The sequence below is a fragment of the Podarcis muralis genome, chromosome 16 (assembly GCF_964188315.1).
Source record: "Podarcis muralis chromosome 16, rPodMur119.hap1.1, whole genome shotgun sequence".
NCBI classification, from domain to species: Eukaryota; Metazoa; Chordata; class Lepidosauria; order Squamata; family Lacertidae; genus Podarcis; species Podarcis muralis.
In genome coordinates, this window is record NC_135670.1 from 30,622,763 (window position 1) to 30,644,304 (window position 21,542).

Here is a 21,542-nt window from a genome sequence, read left to right on the forward strand (position 1 = left end):
GATGAAATCTGCAGCCAAAACGTGGGGAGGGGGGCGCCACGAGGCTAACAAAGGCCACTTTCTAAGAAGGCTGTAACCTCCAGCATCGTACAGTGGTACCTCAGGTTACAAACACTTCAGGTTACAGACTCTGCTAACCCGAAAGTAGTACCTCAGGTTAAGAACTTTACCTCAGGATGAGAACAGAAATCGTACAGCGGCGGCACGGCAGCAGTGGGAGGCCCCATTAGGTAAAGTGGTACCTCAGGTTAAAAACGGGTTCGGGTTAAGAACGGACCTCCAGAACAAATTAAGTTCGTAACCAGAGGTACCACTGTATTTTGAAGTCACTGGTATTTACAACACCACACCATTGAGAGACTTTCCCTCCTGCCCCCAGCGAAAGAAAAGACCAAAAAAATTCACTAGTTTTCCTTGTCTCCATTTCTGAGCTGCATGAAATAAGTATAAATCAGGCCCAGCTCCCCATTAATCCTCTCAGCGCTGTCAACATGCCAATATCCTTCGCTTCATAGTCACCAGACCAGCTCTCTCAGTCAGGGTGCTGGGGCTCTCGCCTAATCCAAATGTAATTATTATTTTTTCTTCTTATTTTGAAATAAGGCTGAAGACAACGTTTCAAGGGCTCTGCTGAAAATTGAAGGCACTCCACATCTGCGAAAATGCATTTGTTCCCTAATTTTGTCATTCTCTATTAAGCAAACAGAACACAATTAAGCTAATTCAGTGCTGTTTGTTCGTCACCATCATTATTATTACTGCTCAGTGGTCTATTATTTTCTGGGAAAGCGCATTCCTTTTTTTTTAAAAAAAGTTTTATTTTATTAATCAACATAAACCCAAAGCATATTGTAAAAGAAAACAGAGCTAAATTAGTACAAATAACTGGATCGGAAGATCGGTGCATAACTTAAAGTTGGAATCAGAATCGAAAACAATTATATAAATCATATCCTCCTCATCTAACAAAAAAATATGTCTTCACTGGAACCGGGAGATATGCCCACTTTGTTAATATTGAAACTAAATACAGTGGTACCTCGGGTTAAGTACTTAATTCGTTCTGGAGGTCCGTACTTAACCTGAAACTGTTCTTAACCTGAAGCACTGCTTTAGCTAATGGGGCCTCCTGCTGCTGCCACGCCGCCAGAGCACAATTTCTGTTCTCATCCTGAAGCAAAGTTCTTAACCTGAAGCACTATTTCTGGGTTAGTGGAGTCTGTAACCTGAAGCGTATGTAACCTGATGCATATGTAACCTGAGGTACCACTGTAACAAAGTGAGGAAACCTTTAAGCCAACTAGAGACATTTATAAGAGGGCAGTAGAGTACCTTGGTTTTCGAACAGCTTAGTTCTCGAACGTTTTGGCTCCCGGACGCCACAAACCCGGAAGTTAGTGTTCCGGTTTGTGAAATATTTTTTGGAAGCCGAATGTCCAACGGGGCTTGCGCGGCTTCTGATTGGCTACAGAAGCTTCCTGCAGCCAATCAGAAGCGCGCTTCGGTTTCCGTACATTTTGGAAGTCAAACGGACTTCCAGAATAGATTCTGTTCGACTTCCAAGGTACGACTGTATTCCACAAAACAGAACCATACAGAAACAGGCTTCACTTTTTTACTCTGACCTCTCACGGCTCTTATTTAGCAAGTTGATTCCTACATTGCATCGTTCCCCCTTTGTTATACGGATTCTTCACACACAAACTAACATGAATTTTAGAATAGGCATGCTTTGGTTATAGTGTCCATCCAAACTGGATCCTGCCTCTTCAGTCTTAGGGTACAACGTTTAGGGTCAATAACACCACACTTTTATTAGCTTGGCCATTTTTATTTTAAAAATGTAAGTGTGGAAGCTGTTGAGTTATACATAACTCTTTCTCTCAGTCTAGATCAGGGCTAGGGAACCTTTGCATCTCTCTATGTTGTTCAACTACAGCTCCCATCATCCCATTGTCCTTTCTTTCACCTGCTCTAAATCTCCTAACGTTCAGCTTCATTGAAGGTTCACAAGTTCTAGTGAGATAAGAGAGGGAGAAAAACTTTTCTCCATCTACTTCCTCCAGGCAATGCATAATTTCATAAGCTTCCATCGTGTCGCCTCTTACTCAACTTTTCTTAAAACTAAAGTCCCCAAAAGACAGCTGAAGGCAGCTGCTGTGTCTCCCTTTCACCTTTTCTTCCCCAGGTTAGGCATACTCAACTCTTCCAGCCATCCCCCATAGCTCATAGCATCCAGACGTCTCACCACCCAGATGGCTCTCCGATAGACAGACAGCAGTTTGTCAACGGGTGCCTCTGAGCTGTCATTCTTTTGATGGAGCGATTCAAGCACAACCTGCAGATTTAGGCCTGCACAAGTAAAGTGCATTAAAGTGCTCTTGCGACCCTAGAGCAGGCATCCCCAAACCTGGCCCTCCAGCTGTTTTGGGACTACAACTCCCATCATCCCTAGCTAACAGGACCAGGTGTCAGGGATGATGGGAATTGTAGTCCCAAAACAGCTGGAGGGTCGAGTTTGGGGATGCCTGCCCTAGAGCCACAAAGAAGAAGACATGTCGCAGTTTGGAAAGTGGGAGTGGTCCCTACTCGCAAATCAATAGTCAATTGTAACAAAAACTAATCCATTCAAAAGCATGTATTCTGACAAGGATAACAGACTCAAATAGAGATTACAAACTCAAACAAAGATTACAAACTCAAACTCATAAGGATATGTATATCCAATTATGGATCAGAAATCAGTACAGTGTTACCTCGGGTTAAGTACTTAATTCGTTCCAGAGGTCCGTTCTTAACGTGAAACTGTTCTTAACCTGAAGCACCACTTTAGCTAATGGGGCCTCCTGCTGCCGCCGTGCTGCCGGAGCACGATTTCTGTTCTCATCCTGAAGCAAAGTTCTTAACCCGAGGTACTATTTCTTGGTTAGCGGAGTCTGTAACCTGAAGCGTATGCAACCTGAAGCGTATGTAACCTGAAGCGCATGTAAACCGAGGTATCACTGTAAGTTCTTTTGAATGGATTAGTTTTTGTTACAATAGACTATTGATTTGCCAGTAGGGACCACTCCCACTACTGAAACTTATATTGGCCTGAGTTCTTGGTGTGCTATTTTTCTTGGTTTATTTAATAACAAGAACTCCAATTTATTTAACGCAGTTTGGAAAGTGACAGCAAAATGCAGTGAAAAGTGTGAGGTGAACAAATGACTCGTGGAAGAACAAAGAAACACAGTGCAAGCAAATAGGGACGGGTACAGGATGAATGCTCATTGGCGTCTAACCACTCCACAAACGAATCAAAACAGGTGCTCAGTGATACCCCCAACACAGTCTAACCTCAATTTAAGCCTCGTGCAAGCAAAAGAAGACAAATGCTTGTCTGGAGAACCCCAAAGTCCTTCCTCAATGTGACACCCAGAACCAGGAGCCCAAGCAAAGCAATCCAATGTACAGTGGTACCTCGGGTTAAGTACTTAATTCGTTCTGGAGGTCCGTTCTTAACCTGAAACTGTTCTTAACCTGAAACACCACTTTAGCTCATGGGGCCTCCTGCTGCCGCCGCGCCACCGAAGCCCGATTTCTGTTCTTATCCTGAAGCAAAGTTCTTAACCTGAAGCACTATTTCTGGGTTAGCGGAGTCTGTAACCTGAAGCGTATGTAACCTGAGGTACCACTGTAGTTATGAATGAGTGATTTTGGATTAACTTCGGAGATTATCGGTTTGGGCCTTGATGGCAAGTTAGAAGGCTATGGCAATGATTTCTTGATTCTTTGTACTCCGATTATAGAATTGAGCCCTGAGGCTTCATGAGAGGAAAGAAAACAATCCCAGTGTCAATGGCTGGGTGGGTCCCGGCCGTAACAAAGCCCTGATGGGAACAATAGGGAGTTTGTGCACACAGCCGAGTATCTGTGTGGGCTCTGTAACAGATGTGTCAAACGGCATATTCCAAAGATGAGGAGTTAATTGATGCTATAAATAGTATTGCACAGACACTGAGAACACAGAGCGACTTAATGCTCCGATCTAAAACGCACCGTCTAGCCATGTGATTAATCACTGACATGGATTTGAATTCATGGGGAAGATCTGCCGCTGGCTGGATGAGCAAAAAGAGGCAGAGGGATTGGTTGTTTTACATGTCAATTAGCCCAGTCAAATAATTTGATTTCAGGCTATTGGGAGAATTCTCTGCCTTTATGTTTGGGAAGAAGGTGCCATATTGCAGAGAGCTAATTAGGTCTAGAGATTGGAGTGTGGAAGAAAGCTTCTGCGGGTCTCTTTATTTCATTTTCAGGTGGTTTTTTTAAAAAAATAATAGACACATGCAAACACAACACTGTGTAGCTCCATTTCTGCAACCCCAAAAAATGTTTGTACGGCTTCGGGGCATGTTTTTTTCTCTTTCTGTCTCTCTGGATTTATGAGAACAACGTTCATTCCCGCTTTGAGGGAGTAACACGAATAAACGCATTAAAGCAAAATGGATATGCCTGAATCAAACAATTAATATCTGTCATGTGGTGGGTTATTGGTTTGGGGTTGTGTTTCTCCCTTTCTGCTGTGAACAAATTCTTACTGCGAGAGAGAAAGAATAAAGTATTGTATGGAGTTCAAAACAAGCTTATTGCATGGGATTTCTCAAGGGCTTGGAGAGAAATGCACACATTGTTCATGCAGTTCCTGATCTCTGCAAACTCTCCAATAATAATAATAATAATAATAATAATAATAATAATAATAATAATAATAATTTATTTAAACCCCGCCCATCTGGCTGGGTTTCCCCAGCCACTCTGGGCAGCTTCCAAAAAAAAATTTAAAATACTGTAATATATCAAACATTAAAAGCTTCCCTAAACAGGGCTGCCTTCAGATGTCTTCTAAAAGTCTGGTAGTTGTTTGTTCTCTTTGACATCTGGTGGGAGGGCATTCCACAGGGAGGGCGCCACTACCGAGAAGGCCCTCTGCCTGGTTCCCTGTAACTTGGCTTCTCGCAGTGAGGGTACCGCCAGAAGGCCCTCGGTGCTGGACCTCAGTGTCCGGGTAGAACGATGGGGGTGGAGGCGCTCTTTCAGATATACTGAACCGAGGCCGTTTAGGGCTTTAAAGGTCAGCACCAACACTTTGAATTGTGCTCGGAAACGTACTGGGAGCTAATGTAGGTCTTTCAAGACCGGTGTTATGTGGTCTCGGCGGCCGCTCCCAGTCACCAGTCTAGCTGCCACATTCTGGATTAGTTGTAGTTTCCAGGTCACCTTCAAAGGTAGCACATAGAGCGCATTGCAGTAGTCCAAGTGGGAGATAACTAGAGCATGCACCACTCTGGCGAGACAGTCTACAGGCAGGTAGGGTCTCAGCCTGCGTACCAGATGGAGCTGGTAAACAGCTGCCCTGGACACAGATTTGACCTGAGCCTCCATGGACAGCTGTGAGTCCAAAATGACTCCCAGGCTGCATACCTGGTCCTTCAGGGGCACAGTTACCCCATTCAGGACCAGGGAATCCTCCACACCTGCCCGCCTCCTGTCCCCCAAAACAGTACTTCTGTCTTGTCAGGATTCAGCCTCAATCTGTTAGCCGCCATCCATCCTCCAACTGCCTGCTCTTATGAGAACCAGAGAGGAACCCTGCTGGATCAGGCCTGTGGCCCATCTGGTCCAACATCCTGTTCTTACAGTGGCCAACAAGTTGCTTCTTGAAAGCCCACCAGCAGGACCTGGGTGCAACAGCAATCTGCCCACTGGTGATTCACAGCAACTGGTATTCAGAGGCTTCCTGCATCTACGACTGGAGGTAGAATTTATTCAAATGCTTGCACTGGCTGTGCATATGCTACCAGGCCAGGTTCGAAATTCTTGTACAGTGGTACCTCGCAAGACGAATGCCTCGCAAGACAAAAAACTCGCTAGACGAAAGGGTTTGTTGTTTTTTGAGCTGCTTCGCAAGACGATTTGCCCTATGGGCTTGCTTCACAAGACAAAAACGTCTTGCAAGTTTGTTTCCTTTTTCTTAACATTGTTAATACAGTTGCGACTTGACTTTGAGGAGCAACTCATAGAATGCGGTGTGGTAGCCTTTTTTGAGGTTTTTAAAGCTTTTTGAGGTTTTTGAAGCTTTTCCAAAACTTTCCCGACACCGTGCTTCGCAAGACGAAAAAAATCGCAAGACGACAAAACTCGCGGAACGAATTAATTTCGTCTTGCGAGGCACCACTGTATTAATTTACAAAGCCTTTCACAGCTTGGGTCCAGGATAACTCAGGGATGGCTTGATTATTTACATTCTGATCCCTGATGTCTTTGGGGGAATCATTGTTAGTGGTCCCCTCCCCCCCATGGCTTGGAATTCACGGCTTCTATTCCAAGTGTTTGCAGTCCTGTGGATCCAGTTTGTGCAACTTCCTCCCAGTTGAAGCCAAACAGGCCCCTTCGCTGTTGAATGTCTGACATTTCCTGAAGACTTTTCTTCCAACAGGCTTCTTAACTGAATTCTGATTTTATAATTTCAACTCATTTTTAGTCTTATTGTATTGGGTCGCATGCACACCACTTAGAGATGGCTGTGATTAAGCGTGATGCAAATTGTTGAAATAAAAACAGTCGTACTTCGGAAGTCGAATGGAATCCATTCCGGAAGTCCGTTCAACTTTCAAAGCATTCAGGAACCAAGGAAGCTCCTGAAGCCAATCGGAAGCCACGATGTACATCCAAAGAACATTCACAAACCGGAAGAATCACTTCCGGATTTGGAGCGTTTGGGAGCCAAAACGTTCAACTCGCAAGGCATTCGACTTCTGAGTACGACTGTAATCATAAATGGCAGCTGTCAAGGGTAGTAGCCACTGAGAGCCTTGTCCTCCATGAATCTATCTGTCAGGGAACTGCCATTGACTCGGGGCGAGAGGGGAAAAGCCGGATGGATTACAGAGAGCCCCCAAAGGTTGTGGGAAGCAGCACCTCCTCAGCGGAGGAGAGTAACCATGCCTCCAGCGGAGAGGAGCTGCAGGGCTCGGGGGAGGTGAGGCGGTGCCAGGACACCTTGCCTGAGCAAAGAGGGGAGGAGAGAGGTCCTCTGTTACCCATGCCCTCCTTGTGCAGTAGGCTTCCGTGCAGAGAGGGGAAGCGCAGACTGGGCTTCAAGAAACTACTCTGCTGGGGAAGGTTTAAGGACCGCCCACTCTCAGATTCTGCCAGTGAATGAGCGAGCCACGTAATAGTGGCACTGTGCATGGTGAAGGTTTCTTTGGCACCAATAACAAGGCTTTACAGCTGACCAGGGAGGCATTTGCCTGATTGCTCTCCAGCAACCCTGATACCCATACACTATCTGATCCTCTTCTAAAGTCATCCAAGCTGGCGGCCATCACTACTTCTTGTAGCAGCAAATGTCATAGGTTAACCATGCACTGTGTGAAGAAGACCCACTTTCATCCATCCTGAATCTTCCCAATGTCCAGTTTCAACATTCAGTTCTTTCTTTCTAGATCAGAGTTTCCCAAACTTGGATCCCCAGCTGTTGTTGGACTACAACTCCCATCATGCCTAGCTAGCAGGACCAACAGTCAGCTGGAGACCCGTTTGGGAAACCCTGTTCTGGAGCCCTACAACCCTGAGGAACAGCTACTTTCCCCACCAAATTGCAACGGGATCAGATATTGGGTAACAGGCCAGGCAGGGATTGGCTCCAGGTTTGAAGAGCCCCTTTGCAGAATTAATTCTAGCAGGAGTCCTCCTACATTGGTGGACTTGTCCCCTGGCATACCAGGTAGTGATGGCAGGCAGCTGCGAACCATCATTTCCCACAGTGCCCTCAGGCATGGAGGAAACTGGTGGAATTTAAAATGGTACCTTGCGAGCTGGAGGACAGACACTGTGGCCCCCTACAGCTTCCAGAAGATGCTGTGTCCTGAATCCAAGGGCCCCATTCATCTCCCTTCCAGATGACCCACGGTCAGTGGAGTCTGAACTAGGAAAGTACAGCTGTCAGAAGAGGATCATGCCAGGAAGTCTTCAGTTCACTATGGTTTCCCTTAATGGCTGATCCATTGGACCAAGCCAGGTGAGATTTTGAAGCCATGGATGTCCAGTCATTATCCAACGCTTCCCAGTTCACACACAAGAGGAAAGGCTCATTTGTATCTCAGCTTATTAAACCAATATATTGGTGTGAGGAAACCAGCTCAAGGGCCACATAAATTCCTAGGCAGAATTCTGGGGGCCAGATACCAAAGGGGGCCAAAGTGGACAGAACAGCAAATGTGGACAGAGCAAACCCCCCCCCCCAATTTGTTCAGTAGGGTAGTTTCCACACACATAAACACAAACACAAACCTTTGTCCTTCATTCAGGCAAGAAAGAGGCATTACAATGGTACCTCTGGTTGTGAATGGGATCCGTTCCGGAGGCCCGTTCGCAACATGAAAAGAGCGCAACCCACAGTGGTGCGCCTGCACACTCGTGGGTTGCGATTCGCTGCTTCTGTGCATGCGTGTGACGTCATTTTGCACTTCTGCGCATGCGGTGAAACCTGGAAGTAACCCTTTCCAGTACTTCCAGGTCACCGTGGGACGTAACCTGAAAGAACATAACATGAATCGGACGTAACATGAGGTATGACTGTATTAGAGTTCAACGGCACATTCCAGCCAGGCAAAAACAGCAAAGTGGGCCATCAAACAGGACTAGTGATGGGTGTGGCCTGAGGAGAGCCTCAAGGGCCAGAAAAAGCAGTCTCGAGTGCTGTGTTTGTCCCCCACCCCCTGACTGGAGGTTCCTCATCTCTGCATTATATGATAATCCAAACGCAGCCATTGAAAATGGGACTTTATTCTTCCTCCTCCCCTTCCTGTTCCCACCTGGAAACATTATGCACAAAGCTCAAGAAGGTTCACTTCCATATCGACTGAAATCCATCAATTCTAGCCTCAGACTTTGAATATCAGTCTCCTGCCCTTGGAGCGGGGAGAAACTCCTCCGGAGGAAAAGTCCTCTCTAATGCAAGAAAAAGCAAGGCAACCCATCTCAGAGCACAAATAAGCAATATCTGCGAGAAGCAAATGCACCGGGTCTCGCTGGATGTCGGGAATAATCAGTCTCTTCATTCAAAGGCAAGGGAAAACAGATACATTTTAATGACGACTCTCACAGAGGCCCATCGTCCCAAGTGATGGATTCTGGCACGGAAATGTCTCGGGCAAGGCTGCCAAACAGAACTGTCTTTGTTGCCTCCTGCTTCAGAGCGTCGCCGCCTGACTAGGAGCATCGGCAGCGGAATCTCGAGAGCCGCCAATTAACTTCGCGACTCTGGGGTGGGAGAAACCAAGCAGTCTTGGCTTAGGCTCATCATGCGCTCTTCCAAGCCCAGCCCAGCATTCTGCTGCCTCCTTATGGCAGGGCAGGTATTTAAGTGAAGCTAAAGCTACAGCCGTGACAGCAGCCACGAAATGAAAAGATGCCTGCTTCTTGGGAGAAAAGCAATGGCAAACCTAGACAGCATCTTAAGAAGCAGAGACATCACCTTGGTGACAAAGGTCCGTATAGTTAAAGCTATGGTTTTCTCAGGAGTGATGTATGGAAGTGAGAGCTGGACCATAAAGAAGGCTGATCGCCGGAGAATGGATGCTTTTGAATTATGGTGCTGGAGGAGACTCTGGAGAGTCCCATGGACTGCAAGAAGATCAAACCTCTCTATTCTCAAGGAAATCAGCCCTGAGTGCTCACTGGAAGGACAGATCCTGAAGCTGAGGCTCCAATACTTTGGCCACCTCATGTGAAGAGAAGACTCCCTGGAAAAGACCCTGATGTTGGGGAAGATTGAGGGCACAAGAAGAAGGGGGCGACAGAGGACAAGATGGTTGGACAGTGTTTTCGAAGCTACAAACATGAGTCTGACCAAACTGCGGGAGGCAGTGGAAGACAGGAGTGCCTGGCATGCTCTGGTCCAGGGGGTCCAGAAGAGCCGGACACGACTAAACGACTAAACAACAACAACAAAGCTACAGCCCCTGAGGGAGGGAAGTAGCTCAGCGGTAGGGTATCTGCTTGGTATGCAGAAGGGCCCAAGTTCAATCCCCAGCATCTTCAGGTAGGACTGGGAGAGATTCCCTGCTTGAAACCCTCTGAGTGTCCCTGTTTTAGTCCCAGATTTACAGAAGCCATAGCAGTTTCTGTTTCATCCCAGAATGTTCCACTTTTCCTTAGGACAGCCCAATTTTCACCTGAGAAATGCCAGAGGGTATGGAGTTATGCGACCCCCGAGCCAATTAGTTAAGTAATTATACAACCTTTAGAAGACATCGGAAGGTAGCCCTGTATAGGGAAGGTTTTTTAAAATGTTTAATGTTTTATTATGTTTTTATATATGTTGGAAGCCGCCCAGACTGGCTGGGGCAACCCAGCCAGATGGGTGGGGTATAAACAGTATTATTATTATTATTATTATTATTATTATTATTATTATTATTATTATTGAATGTTGTTGTTGTTTAGTCGTCTAGTCGTGTCCGACTCTTCGTGACCCCATGGACCAGAGCACGCCAGGCACTCCTGTCTTCCACTGCCTCCCGCAGTTTGGTCAAACTCATGCTGGTAGCTTCGAGAACACTGTCCAACCATCTCGTCCTCTGTCGTCCCCTTCTCCCTGTGCCCTCAATCTTTCCCAACATCAGGGTCTTTTCCAAGGAGTCTTCTCTTCTCATGAGGTGGCCAAAGTATTGGAGCCTCAGCTTCAGGATCTGTCCTTCCAGTGAGCACTCAGGGCTGATTTCCTTCAGAATGGATAGGTTTGATCTTCTTGCAGTCCATGGGCCTCTCAAGAGTCTCCTCCAGCACCATAATTCAAAAGCATCAATTCTTCAGCAATCAGCCTTTTTTATGGTCCAGCTCTCACTTCCATACATCACTACTGGGAAAACCATAGCTTTAACTATACGGACCTTTGCTGGCAAGGTGATGTCTCTCTATTATGGACTAGGATGTCCCTATTTTCACTGGGGAATGTCAGAATTGGAAACACTAAGTTTGATGGGCCCCATAGTCTCAGTGGCAGAGGAAGCTGCTCGGGCGCCTGGGGTGGGGCGAGCCGCCCATAGGGTGGGCACACCACGGGGCCTCCAGAGTCTGCCTGCCTCCTCCCACTCAGCTGCCCTACAGCTGGGGGAGAGGCAGTGGGTGGACTGTTTGGGCAGCGCAGAGCCAACGTGTGTCCAAGCCACCATGTCTCTCCCAGGAGAGACGCATGGCTCGGGCACGCTGCAGGCCCTAAGGTGAGTACCGCCCAGCATTTTGTCACCCCACCCCACTCAGCGGTGACACCCAGGGCAGACCGCACCCACTGCACCCCTCTTCCTCTGACCCTGAATGGTCTGACTCAATATAAGGCGCAGCTTCCTACATTTCCAAGGTACATGGAAAACACCTCTGAACTCAGAGCGGATCATTGCAATTCTGGTCCAAAGAACCAGGCTGACTGAGACAACAGGCTATGACGACTCTCTCCCAGGCTAGGAAAATGCCCCACACCTGCCGTGAAGCAAAGCACAGCAGGTGCTCAAGAGAAGCCCAAAATAGCTTTGCAGCCTACGCCTGTTACGCCGGAGACATTTGTGCAGCCAGAAAAAGGCTTTATGAGGCTCCATGCATACAAACGAGCTCTATTTCGGGGTTGGTGCAGTCAGCATTCACCTGCAGCTCCGGAAGTGAGCAGGGAGCACAAGATATAGGCTGTGCCGCCAAAGGCTGCTGGACCACAACTCCCATCATCCCTGACCATTGGCCAAGCTCACTGGGGCTGGTGGGAGCTGGAGTCCGCCAATATCGAGAGAGCACCACCTTTTCTCTAGTCCAAGATTTTTGGGAAACTTTTCCAGCTCAGGGGCTGCATTTCCTTCTGGGTAACCATTCGGGGGCCACATTCCAGTGGTTAGGAGGGCCAAAAGCAACAGTGTGCACCACAATGCAAACGTTGCTTTTGTACTGTAGGCTACTTTCTAAACAGGTTTGCACAACTTCTCTTTGAAAGGCATGCAAGCTGAGTGGTTAATGTGCATAATAACAAGTCATTATGCACATTCACCAGGCCGCATAGAAACTGTGCACATTATCCTTCCACGAAGAAGGAACTGTGCACATTTCCCACTCAATATGCATTATCCTCAACAGGCCCTAATAGCATTTTGTACATTCTCTGGGCAATATGGACATTCTCCAGGGACTATGCATATTGTCTCTAAATACATATGCCTTTTTTGCTATTTCTTTTCCAGACAGGGTGTAATGGCAGTTGTAGCATATCCTCCAACATTATTCAGCCCAAATCTGAGACACCATCTTCTAGATCTGAAATCCTGCATGAGTCCTGTGACCCACATGAGATCACAGATCTGGGAAAAATGTTTCTTGGGGGTTATGGCACCCAAAAACACACATTTTGGGGCACTGTGTGAGATCGTGGACCTGGAAAAAACACCTTTTTGTATGAGATCTCAGCCTAAAATCGCGAGAGAAGAAAGCACCCAAAATGGCTGCTATACTCTCACACAAAAAATGGGTTGTTCTGTTTTTCCCCAGGGCACTTGACAGGTATGTTATAGTCCTAAACATCCAGAGGGTACCAGGTTGATGAAAGCTACTATAGATTGTCTAGGAAGACTGGTTTCCACATTCCCCCCTTTGTTACCAGAGACAACTACTGGGAGGCAGGTGGTGCTGTGGTCTAAACCACTGAGCCTCTTGGTCTTGCCGATCTGAAGGTCAGCGGTTCAAATCCCCGTAACAGAGTGAGCTCCCGTTGCTCTGTCCCAGCTCCTGCCAACCTAGCAGTTCGAAAGCACGCCAATGCAAGTAGATAAATAGGTACCACTGTGGCAGGAAGGTAAACGGCGTTTCCGTGCGCTCTGGTTTCCATCATGGTGTTCCGTTACACCATAAGGTGTTTAGTCCTGCTGGCCACATGACCTGGAAAGCTGTCTGTGGACAAACTCCGGCTCCCTTGGCCTGAAAGCAAGATCAGTGCCACAACCCCACAGTCACCTTTGACTGGACTTAATCGTCCAGGGGTCCTTTACCCTTTTCTTTTTTTAACCAGAGACAACTACTCTGTTGTTGCTTATTGCTTAGAAACAGGAAAAGCAAGATTTTATAGTATTTTTTTAATATCTAACCTCATAAAACATTTAAAAATAAATATCTCTCACTCTTAAACCCCAGATCCCGGACTGTTCAAAACATGAATAGCTTTTAGCCATAATGAAAAACTTGTTTTTTCTTTAAACAGAAGTCTACATAAACCAGAAAGTTGTACACAACAGGATCAAAGCGCTGAGGACAAAATGAACTCCATCCCTTTATCCTATGCAGGAGCAGCATAAAGCAGTACCCAACCTTTTGATAAAAAACTCTCCAGTCAAAAAACACAACTGTATTGAATTGCAGCAGAATACCATTGAACATTTCTATTTATCAGAACAGAATTGTCCATTAAAGCAAAGCAACAAAGAAATGAAATGAGATTAAAGGATTGGAGAGGGAGGAGAGTAGGAAGGGGCAAAATATGAAGAAACTTTGCAAGGCAGAATTCCAAGGATGAGGACAGGCAAAGTCTAATTTAAAATAAACATTTGTGTAGATGGCAGGTCCTTGCCAACTTTGGTGCCAAATAGGAGACATTCAGTGGCAACAATGGGAAGAGCTTAGTAGCACTGATGTACAAAATTTGATTTGGGTTGTTTTGAGAAGCAAAAGGAACTATTTCCGGAAATCAGAAATAAATGACTGAAAGCTGCTGAAATAAGGACTAAATCCACCTGCACACGAAATGTGATGCAGAGAGCAAGACTCTCTCTCTTTCTTTCTTTCTTTCTTTCTTTCTTTCTTTCTCTCTCTCTCTCTTTTAAGGAAACAAATAAGAACTAGCTTTGCATTAGATTCTCTGCAAGGGCTTTAAAAAAAAGAGTCACTATTCAGCCACTGTGTCCCTTGTCAAAAGCAGATTGAGCACATTTAATTCAGTATTATGATTTATTAAATTTTTATACTGCCCTTCAGATCACAGGGGGGTTTACAATACAAAAAACACAAAAATGCATACCATAATAACAAACGAAAACAATAACCCCTCCCCCAAAAGCAGCTTAAAAGGTCATAAAGGTAAAGGGACCCCTGACCATTAGGTCCAGTCGTGGCCGACTCTGGGGTTGCGGCGCTCATCTGGCTTTACTGGCCAAGGGAGCCGGCGTACAGCTTCCGGGTCATGTGGCCAGCATGACTAAGTCGCTTCTAGTGAACCAGAGCAGTGCACGGAAACGCTGTTTACCTTCCTGCCGGAGTGGTACCTATTTATCTACTTGCACTTTGACGTGCTTTCGAACTGCTAAGTTGGCAGGAGCAGGGACCGAGCAACGGGAGCTCACCCCGTCGCAGGGATTCGAACTGCTGACCTTCTGATCAGCAAGTCTTAGGCTCTGTGGTTTAACCCACAGGTCATAGATTGTTTAATTAGCCAAAGGCCTGGAAGAAGCGGGATGTTTTTGCCTGGTGCCTGAAGATATGTAATGAAGGCGCCAGGCAAGCCTCCCTGGAGAGAACATTCTACAAGTAGGGAGCCACCACAGAAAAGGCCTGTTCTCGTGTTGCCACCATCCAGACCTCTTGTGGAAGGGGCACACAACAAAGGGCCTTAGAGGATGACCACAGGGTCTGGGTTGATCCATATGGGGAGAGGCCTCATGAGTGGGCCAGCCCTGCAAGGGATGGTGTAGACAGGTGAACATATGGGAAGCTTCATTACGCTGGGTCAAATCAATGGTCCACCCAGCTCAACATTGTCTGAGTGTTTGAGGACCGGGACATTCGCAGGGAAACCAAAATGCTTGTCTACAAAGCTATTGTACTATTGTATGCTTGCGAAACGTGGACCACTTATAAACGCCATCTCCAACTCCTCGAAAGATTCCATCAACGGTTTCTCAGAAAAATATTACACATCACCTGGGAAGACAGGCGAACTAATGCCAGTGTACTAGAAGAAGCAAAGATCACCAGTGTTAGATGCCTGATTATCATCTTCCAAAGCAACTATTCTAAACTTAAAAATGGAAAGCGCGATGCTGGTGGTCAATGAAAGAGGTTCAAAGACTCTCTCAAGGCAAATCTTTAAAAATGTAGTATAAACACCAACAACCGAGAAACACTGACCTGTGAGCGCTCCAAATGGAGAAAAGCCTTTACCAAAGGTGTCATGGGCTTTGAAGACACTCGAACTCAAGACACAAGGGAGAAACGTGCTAAGAGGAAGGCACACTTCGCAAACCCTCACTGTGATCAACTCCCAACCGGAAACCTCTGTCCCCACTGTGGAAGGACGTGTGGATCCAGAATTGGCCTCCACAGTCACTTACAGACTTACTTTAAAAACTGTGTTTATGGAAGACAATCTTACTCAGCTACGAGGGATAGTCAAGGAGAGAAAATGATTACTCTCCAGCGTTTCCAGTAGACGTTCTATCACAGCCCTTCCCCACAGACAGCCCTTCCCCACGAATGGCACGGAAAAGTGAAGCTGGAATAATACTTTGGAATGCTAATTTTGCTAGCAAAAAGCTCGTTTTGCCTTGTTCCCATTTCACAGCCACCCAGCAGACTTAGCAGCGAGTTTCCAGTCCTGCTGGAAAAGTCAAGTTTCTGACATTATATCTCAAAGCTCTCAGGCTCTGCCCTCCCATCTCAGCCCATCCCAGCCTTCCATTCACAATGGAGAATCAGCAGCAGCCACACACACCACACACTTCAGGCTGATGATTAGCAGCAAATGGGGAATCCAATTAATTACAGCAAGAATTAATCAGAACACAGGAAGCAGCAAGGACGTCTGTGAATTAAAAAAAGGTTTTTTTATGTAATATCAAAGGAACAGAGCATCACAGGAGGAACAGAGCATGGAATCAAGTGCAGGAATTCAATACCTCTTTTCTGAAGGCTCCGCTCCTTATAGCTGAATTCTCCTGCTTGATATTACGCCCAGGGAATTCCTAGCTTGATGAAATCTGTCAAGGAAAAGAAAGACACCTTCAATAACGCAACAACGCAAAGGGAATGAATATGTTTACAAAAGTTCCGCAATAGAAGATCCTAAGCTTTTAGCATAACTTTCACAGAAAAACAAAACCACAACGCTGCGTGGGAGAGATAGAACAAAGGATTTCTTTCATTGTGCCCAGCCTGGATGCTGAGGACATTTCTCACAGGTTAAGAACCAATGTGGTCCAGGGTAGGGAGAATCAGGCTCAGAGGCCAAATGTTGCCCTCCAGGTCTGTCTATTTGACCCTTTGGACTCTCGGGGGTCACACCTTTCACCAGCCCTGTTTGGTACGTTCCTTGACTATTTATGCCTGCCTAGAATGTGTCCTTCTGATAATGTTCATTGCTTACCCAGGAGAGGAGTGTGTGGAGCATGTAAACAAACTAGCCATTCTCTCTCTCTATATATATATATTTGCTTTCATATATATATATATATATATATATATATATATATATATATATATATATATATATATACTGGCCAATTCCAAAATAGACTTCTAAGTTATTTACAACCATAAAAATCAGTTACACAGGCATTAAAAAATACAGTCGTACCTTGGTTCTGGTATGCCTTATGAGTCAAATGTTTTGGCTCCTGAAAGCCACAAACCCGGAAGTTAGTGTTCCAGTTTGTGAACGTTCTTTGGAACCCAAATGTCTGGCTCAGATTCCGCAGCTTCCTATTGGCTGCAGGAGCTTCCTGCAGCCAATCAGAAGCCGCGCCTTGGTTTCCGAATGTTTTGGAAGTCAAACGGACTTCCGGAACAGATTCTGTTCGACTTCTGAGGTATGGCTGTAAACATCTGTCATTTAAAATATGCAATGAAATATGCAATGAAATGGTATTATTGATTTGTTTAATTTTGGTTATTTAAACGAAAATTAATAAAAAAGAATTTTTTTAAAAAAAATGCAATGAAACATGTCAATTAGAACAACACAGCAATTAAAACAGGATGCTCAGGCCTAGAGATTAAGGGGATGCCCATACAAGCAGGTGTGCTTTCAAAAGCTGGCAGAATGCCAATACAGATGTGCATTCTCTTGTATTTCGGCAGGGAGAGCTTTCCATAACAATAGCGACACCAGTGAAAAAGCCTACCTCCGCATCACTGCAAACCGATAATCGCCAGGCCTCGGCAAGGCTGATTCCGGTGGAAATCCAGGAAAATAAAACTAACATAAAACACTTGCAAATCCATCTCAAGTTAGAACACTTCGCTCAGTCAATCCACCTTGCCATGTCTACATCATTGGCTCAGGTTGCAGAGTCTGGGGCGGTTTCTTAATGAAGAAGCCCAGGCCACAAGCCACCCTTGGGCAATGCCTAATAGAGCCGTAATGAGTCCTTTGTCAGTCAGCACTGAGTGTAACTTCCCCCCTGAACTACTCTAGCTTCCCAGCACATCATCGGAGGGGAGCAGACAAACGAAGTGAAAAAGAGCCTTCTCAGAATTTAAGGGAAAGGTATAATTGACACATATTGCCAATGAAAAGGCTAAACGATCTTGATGCCCTGGCTGAGGAACATGTCCAGCAATCAAACTGTCTCTTCTGCTAGGATCCTCTCTGAAATGTCTCCGCATAATTTCCTTCTACAGCAAAGAATGGAGTTCTCTGATGTTGGAACAAGTTTGGAGGGAAATCTCATTAGCCTTCAGATTCACTTAATGTTCCTTTTCATTCCGTTCATCTTCCTGGTCCTTCTACCCATCGCAACAGCCTGTGTGTATTCTCAAAATCACTATATAAACACCAACGTTTAATACACTAGTCAGCCTCTGAATCATGGGGGGCATTCTTCCTTTCCTCTCCCCTCTCTTCTCCCTTCTATACGCACAACCTTTGCTTTTTATAACCGCAGTCTTCGTGGTTTCACCAATATCAAAAGGTTTATCGAAAAGGTCCCTAGAAAGGGAATTGTAAGTGGTAATGATGTCATTGCAGCCAAAGGTGGGAAATCAAAATGGCACAGTGGGGACATGGGTTTCAAGGCGGGAGTTGATCATAGTGAGAGTTTGCCACGCGTGCCTTCCTCTTAGCACGTTTCATCCTGAGTTCAAGAATCTTCAAAGCCCATGACACCTTTGGTAAAGGCTGTTCGCCAACTGGAGTGCTCGCAGGCCACTGTTTCCCAGTTGTCAGTGTTTATACTACATTTGTAAAGATTTGCCTTGAGAGAGTCTTTAAACCTCTTTTGTCGACCACCAGCATTTCCATTTTTCAGTTCGGAAGGAAGTGTGGATCCAGAATGGCCTCCACAGTCACTTACGGACCCACTGTTAAAACTGTGTTTATGGAAGACGATCTTACTATGTGGGGCTACCTTTGAAGGTGACCCGGAAACTACAACTAATCCAGAATGCAGCAGCTAGACTGGTGACTGGGAGCAGCCACCGAGACCATGTAACACCGGTCTTGAAAGACCTACATTGGCTCCCAGTACGTTTCCGAGCACAATTCAAAGTGTTGACCTTTAAAGCCCTAAACGGCCTCGGCGCAGTATACCTGAAGGAGCGTCTCCACCTCCATCGTTCTACCCGGACACTGAGGTCCAGCACCGCGGGCCTTCTGGTGGTTCCCTCACTGTGAGAAGTGAGGTTACAGGGAACCAGGCAGAGGGTCTTCTCGGTAGTGACGCCCGCCCTGTGGAACGCCCTCCCATCAGATGTCAAAGATTTTTAGAAGACATCTGAAGGCAGCCCTGTTTAGGGAAGCTTTTAATGGTTGATACATTACTGCATTTGATATTGTGTTGGAAGCTGCCCAGAGTGGCTGGGGAGGCCCAGCCAGATGGGCGGGGTATAAATAATAAATTATTATTATTATTATTATTATTATTATTATTATTATTATTATTATTACTTGGCTATGAGTGATCGCCAAAGAAAGAAGGTTGAAATGGCAGAAGAAAAGATAAAGGGATGCTAAAGTGTTTGGAAACCGAGCCGTATTAGAGATGATGGAGGGAGTTGGGTTTGTTTAGCCTGGAAAGGAGAAGGCTGAGAATGGCCCATCTACTTCAGCACCCTCTGTTTTCACAGTTGCCCACCAGATGCCTGTGGTAAACATGCAAGCAGAACCTGAGCACAAGAAGCACTTTCCCCTTCTGCGGTTTCCAACAACTGATATTCAGAAGCATCACTGCCTCCAACTGTGGAAGCAGAGCATGGCCACCATCGCTAGTAGACACTGATAGTCTTCTCTCTTAACATTAGAAGTCAGTGACATCCCTTATAGCAAGGAATTGGAAAAATGAAACGCTCTCAGAGATTACAGATTGGCAGATACTCATGTTAGAATATCTACAATTAGCAGAACTGACAGGATCAGCTAGAGGAATATCGAAACAAAAAACAACTAGAGAATGGATAATATTGAAGAATTATGTAAAACGTTATTGTACAAATAACTCCATATTAGCAGAAACTGAGTGATATTTGTAAAGAAAAAGATCAAAGGAATGTATACAAAGCAGAAAGAAATGATAATATATAATGTAAGTAAGGTAAAGGTAGCCCTGCCTGTACGGGCCAGTCTTGACAGACTCTAGGGTTGTGCGCCCATCTCACTCAAGAGGCCAGGGGCCAGCGCTGTCCGCAGACACTTCCGGGTCACGTGGCCAGCGTGACAAAGCTGCATCTGGCAAGCCAGCGCAGCACACGGAAACGCCGTTTACCTTCCCGCTGGTAAGCGGTCCCTATTTATCTACTTGCACCTGGGAGTGCTTTCGAACTGCTAGGTTGGCAGGCGCTGGGACCGAACGACGGGAGCGCACCCCACCGCGGGGATTCGAACCGCCAACCTTTCAATCGGCAAGCCCTAGGCACTGAGGCTTTTACCCACAGCGCCACCCGCGTCCCAATATATAATGTAAACCTGTGTAAAAAAGAATGTTATAGCAAACAGTATAGTGGGGATGGGAAGGATTGTGTCAATGAGTACTTTTACTATGTAAATAACTTTGTCTTTTTTATTTCTTTGTTACTTCTTTATTTTTTATTTTTTTCTTTCTTTATAAATTTTCTATTTTATATAATTTTTTTTCTAACTGTTAAGAGATAGTACATAATGTTTGCATAGACATGCAATCTTTTTAATCAATAAAGAATATTAAAATGGGGGGGGGGGATAAGAAGAAGTCAGTGACATCCAATGAAGCTGTACGTTGGGGGATTTAGGACAGACCCCCCCCCAAAAAAGGATATTTCCAACAGTGTTAAAAGGTGTAAGAGTTAAATTATAAAATTCACCACCCTGCAAGGTGTGCTGATGCTCACCAAATTGAATGGCTTTAAGAGAGGATTAGACAGATTCACGAATGAGAAGGCTAGCCAAACTGGGAGGGGCAGGCAATGCTGCTGAGGACAAAATTCAAGATGACCCTAAAGGGATTGGAGAACTGGGCAAAAACTAACAAAAAGAATTTCAACAGGGTCAAAGGTAAGGTTCTACACTTAGACAGGAAGAACCAGCTGCACAAATGTAAGCTGGGGGACACCTGGCTTGTCAGTAGTACATGTGAGAAGGATCTAGGGGTCTTAGTAGACCACGAGCTGAACGTGAGTCAAAATTTTTCACCTTCTGACCCCTTGCTTTTTCCTGTAAGACCTATTGCAGTCGTTAAGAGTCGTCAACAGGCTCATCACAGCTATCTGCGATTCACCCATTCCCACCACCCTTCTGAGTAATACCCCTCCCCACCTTCTCACTATATAGAAGGATCTGGCAACTTCTGTTTCAGTGTATCTGAAGAAGTGTGCATGCACACGAAAGCTCATACCAAGAACTAACTTAGTTGGTCTTTAAGGTGCTACTGGAAGGAATTTTTTTTTTGTTTTGACTATGGCAGACCAACACGGCTACCTATCTGTAAGTGAGTCAATAGTGTGATGCAGCATCAAAATCTAGTGCTAGAAGAAGAAGAAGAAGAAGAAGAAGAAGAAGAAGAAGAAGAAGAAGAGGAGGAGGAGGAGTTTGGATTTGATATCCCGCCTTTCACTTCCTTTAAGGAGTCTCAAAGCAGCTAACATTCTCCTTTCCCTTCCTCCCCCACAACAAACACTCTGTGAGGTGAGTGGGGCTGAGAGACTTCAAAGAAGTGTGACTGGCCCAAGGTCACCCAGCAGCTGCATGTGGAGGAGCGAAGACGCGAACCCTGTTCCCCAGATTATGAGACTACCGCTCTTAACCACTACACCACACTGGCTCTTAACCACTACACCATAATAGGCTGCATCAACAGAAGTCTAGTGTCCCAATCAAGGGAAGTCATAGAACTGCTCTATTCTGCCTTCCTCAGGCCACACCAAGAGTAGTGTGTCCAGGTCTGGGTGTCACAGTTTAAGCAGGATATTGACAAGCTGGAATGTGTGCAGAGGAGGGCAGCCAAGTTGAACAAGGATCTGGAAACCAAACCTTATGAGGAATGGTTGAGGGAATTGTGTATGTTTAG

General features: G+C 45.7%; 1 protein-coding gene across 4 annotated transcripts in view; it reads right to left on the reverse strand.

The window, feature by feature from the left end:
• ARVCF (ARVCF delta catenin family member) overlaps window positions 1–21,542 on the reverse strand; it is a 604,272-nt gene that overhangs the window by 329,901 nt on the left and 252,829 nt on the right. For all 4 annotated transcript variants that reach the window (XM_077920631.1, XM_077920630.1, XM_077920635.1 and 1 more), the window contains exon 3: window positions 15,966–16,046. The gene's annotated coding sequence lies outside the window, so the exon portion shown is untranslated. The remainder of the gene's footprint in view (window positions 1–15,965; window positions 16,047–21,542) is intronic.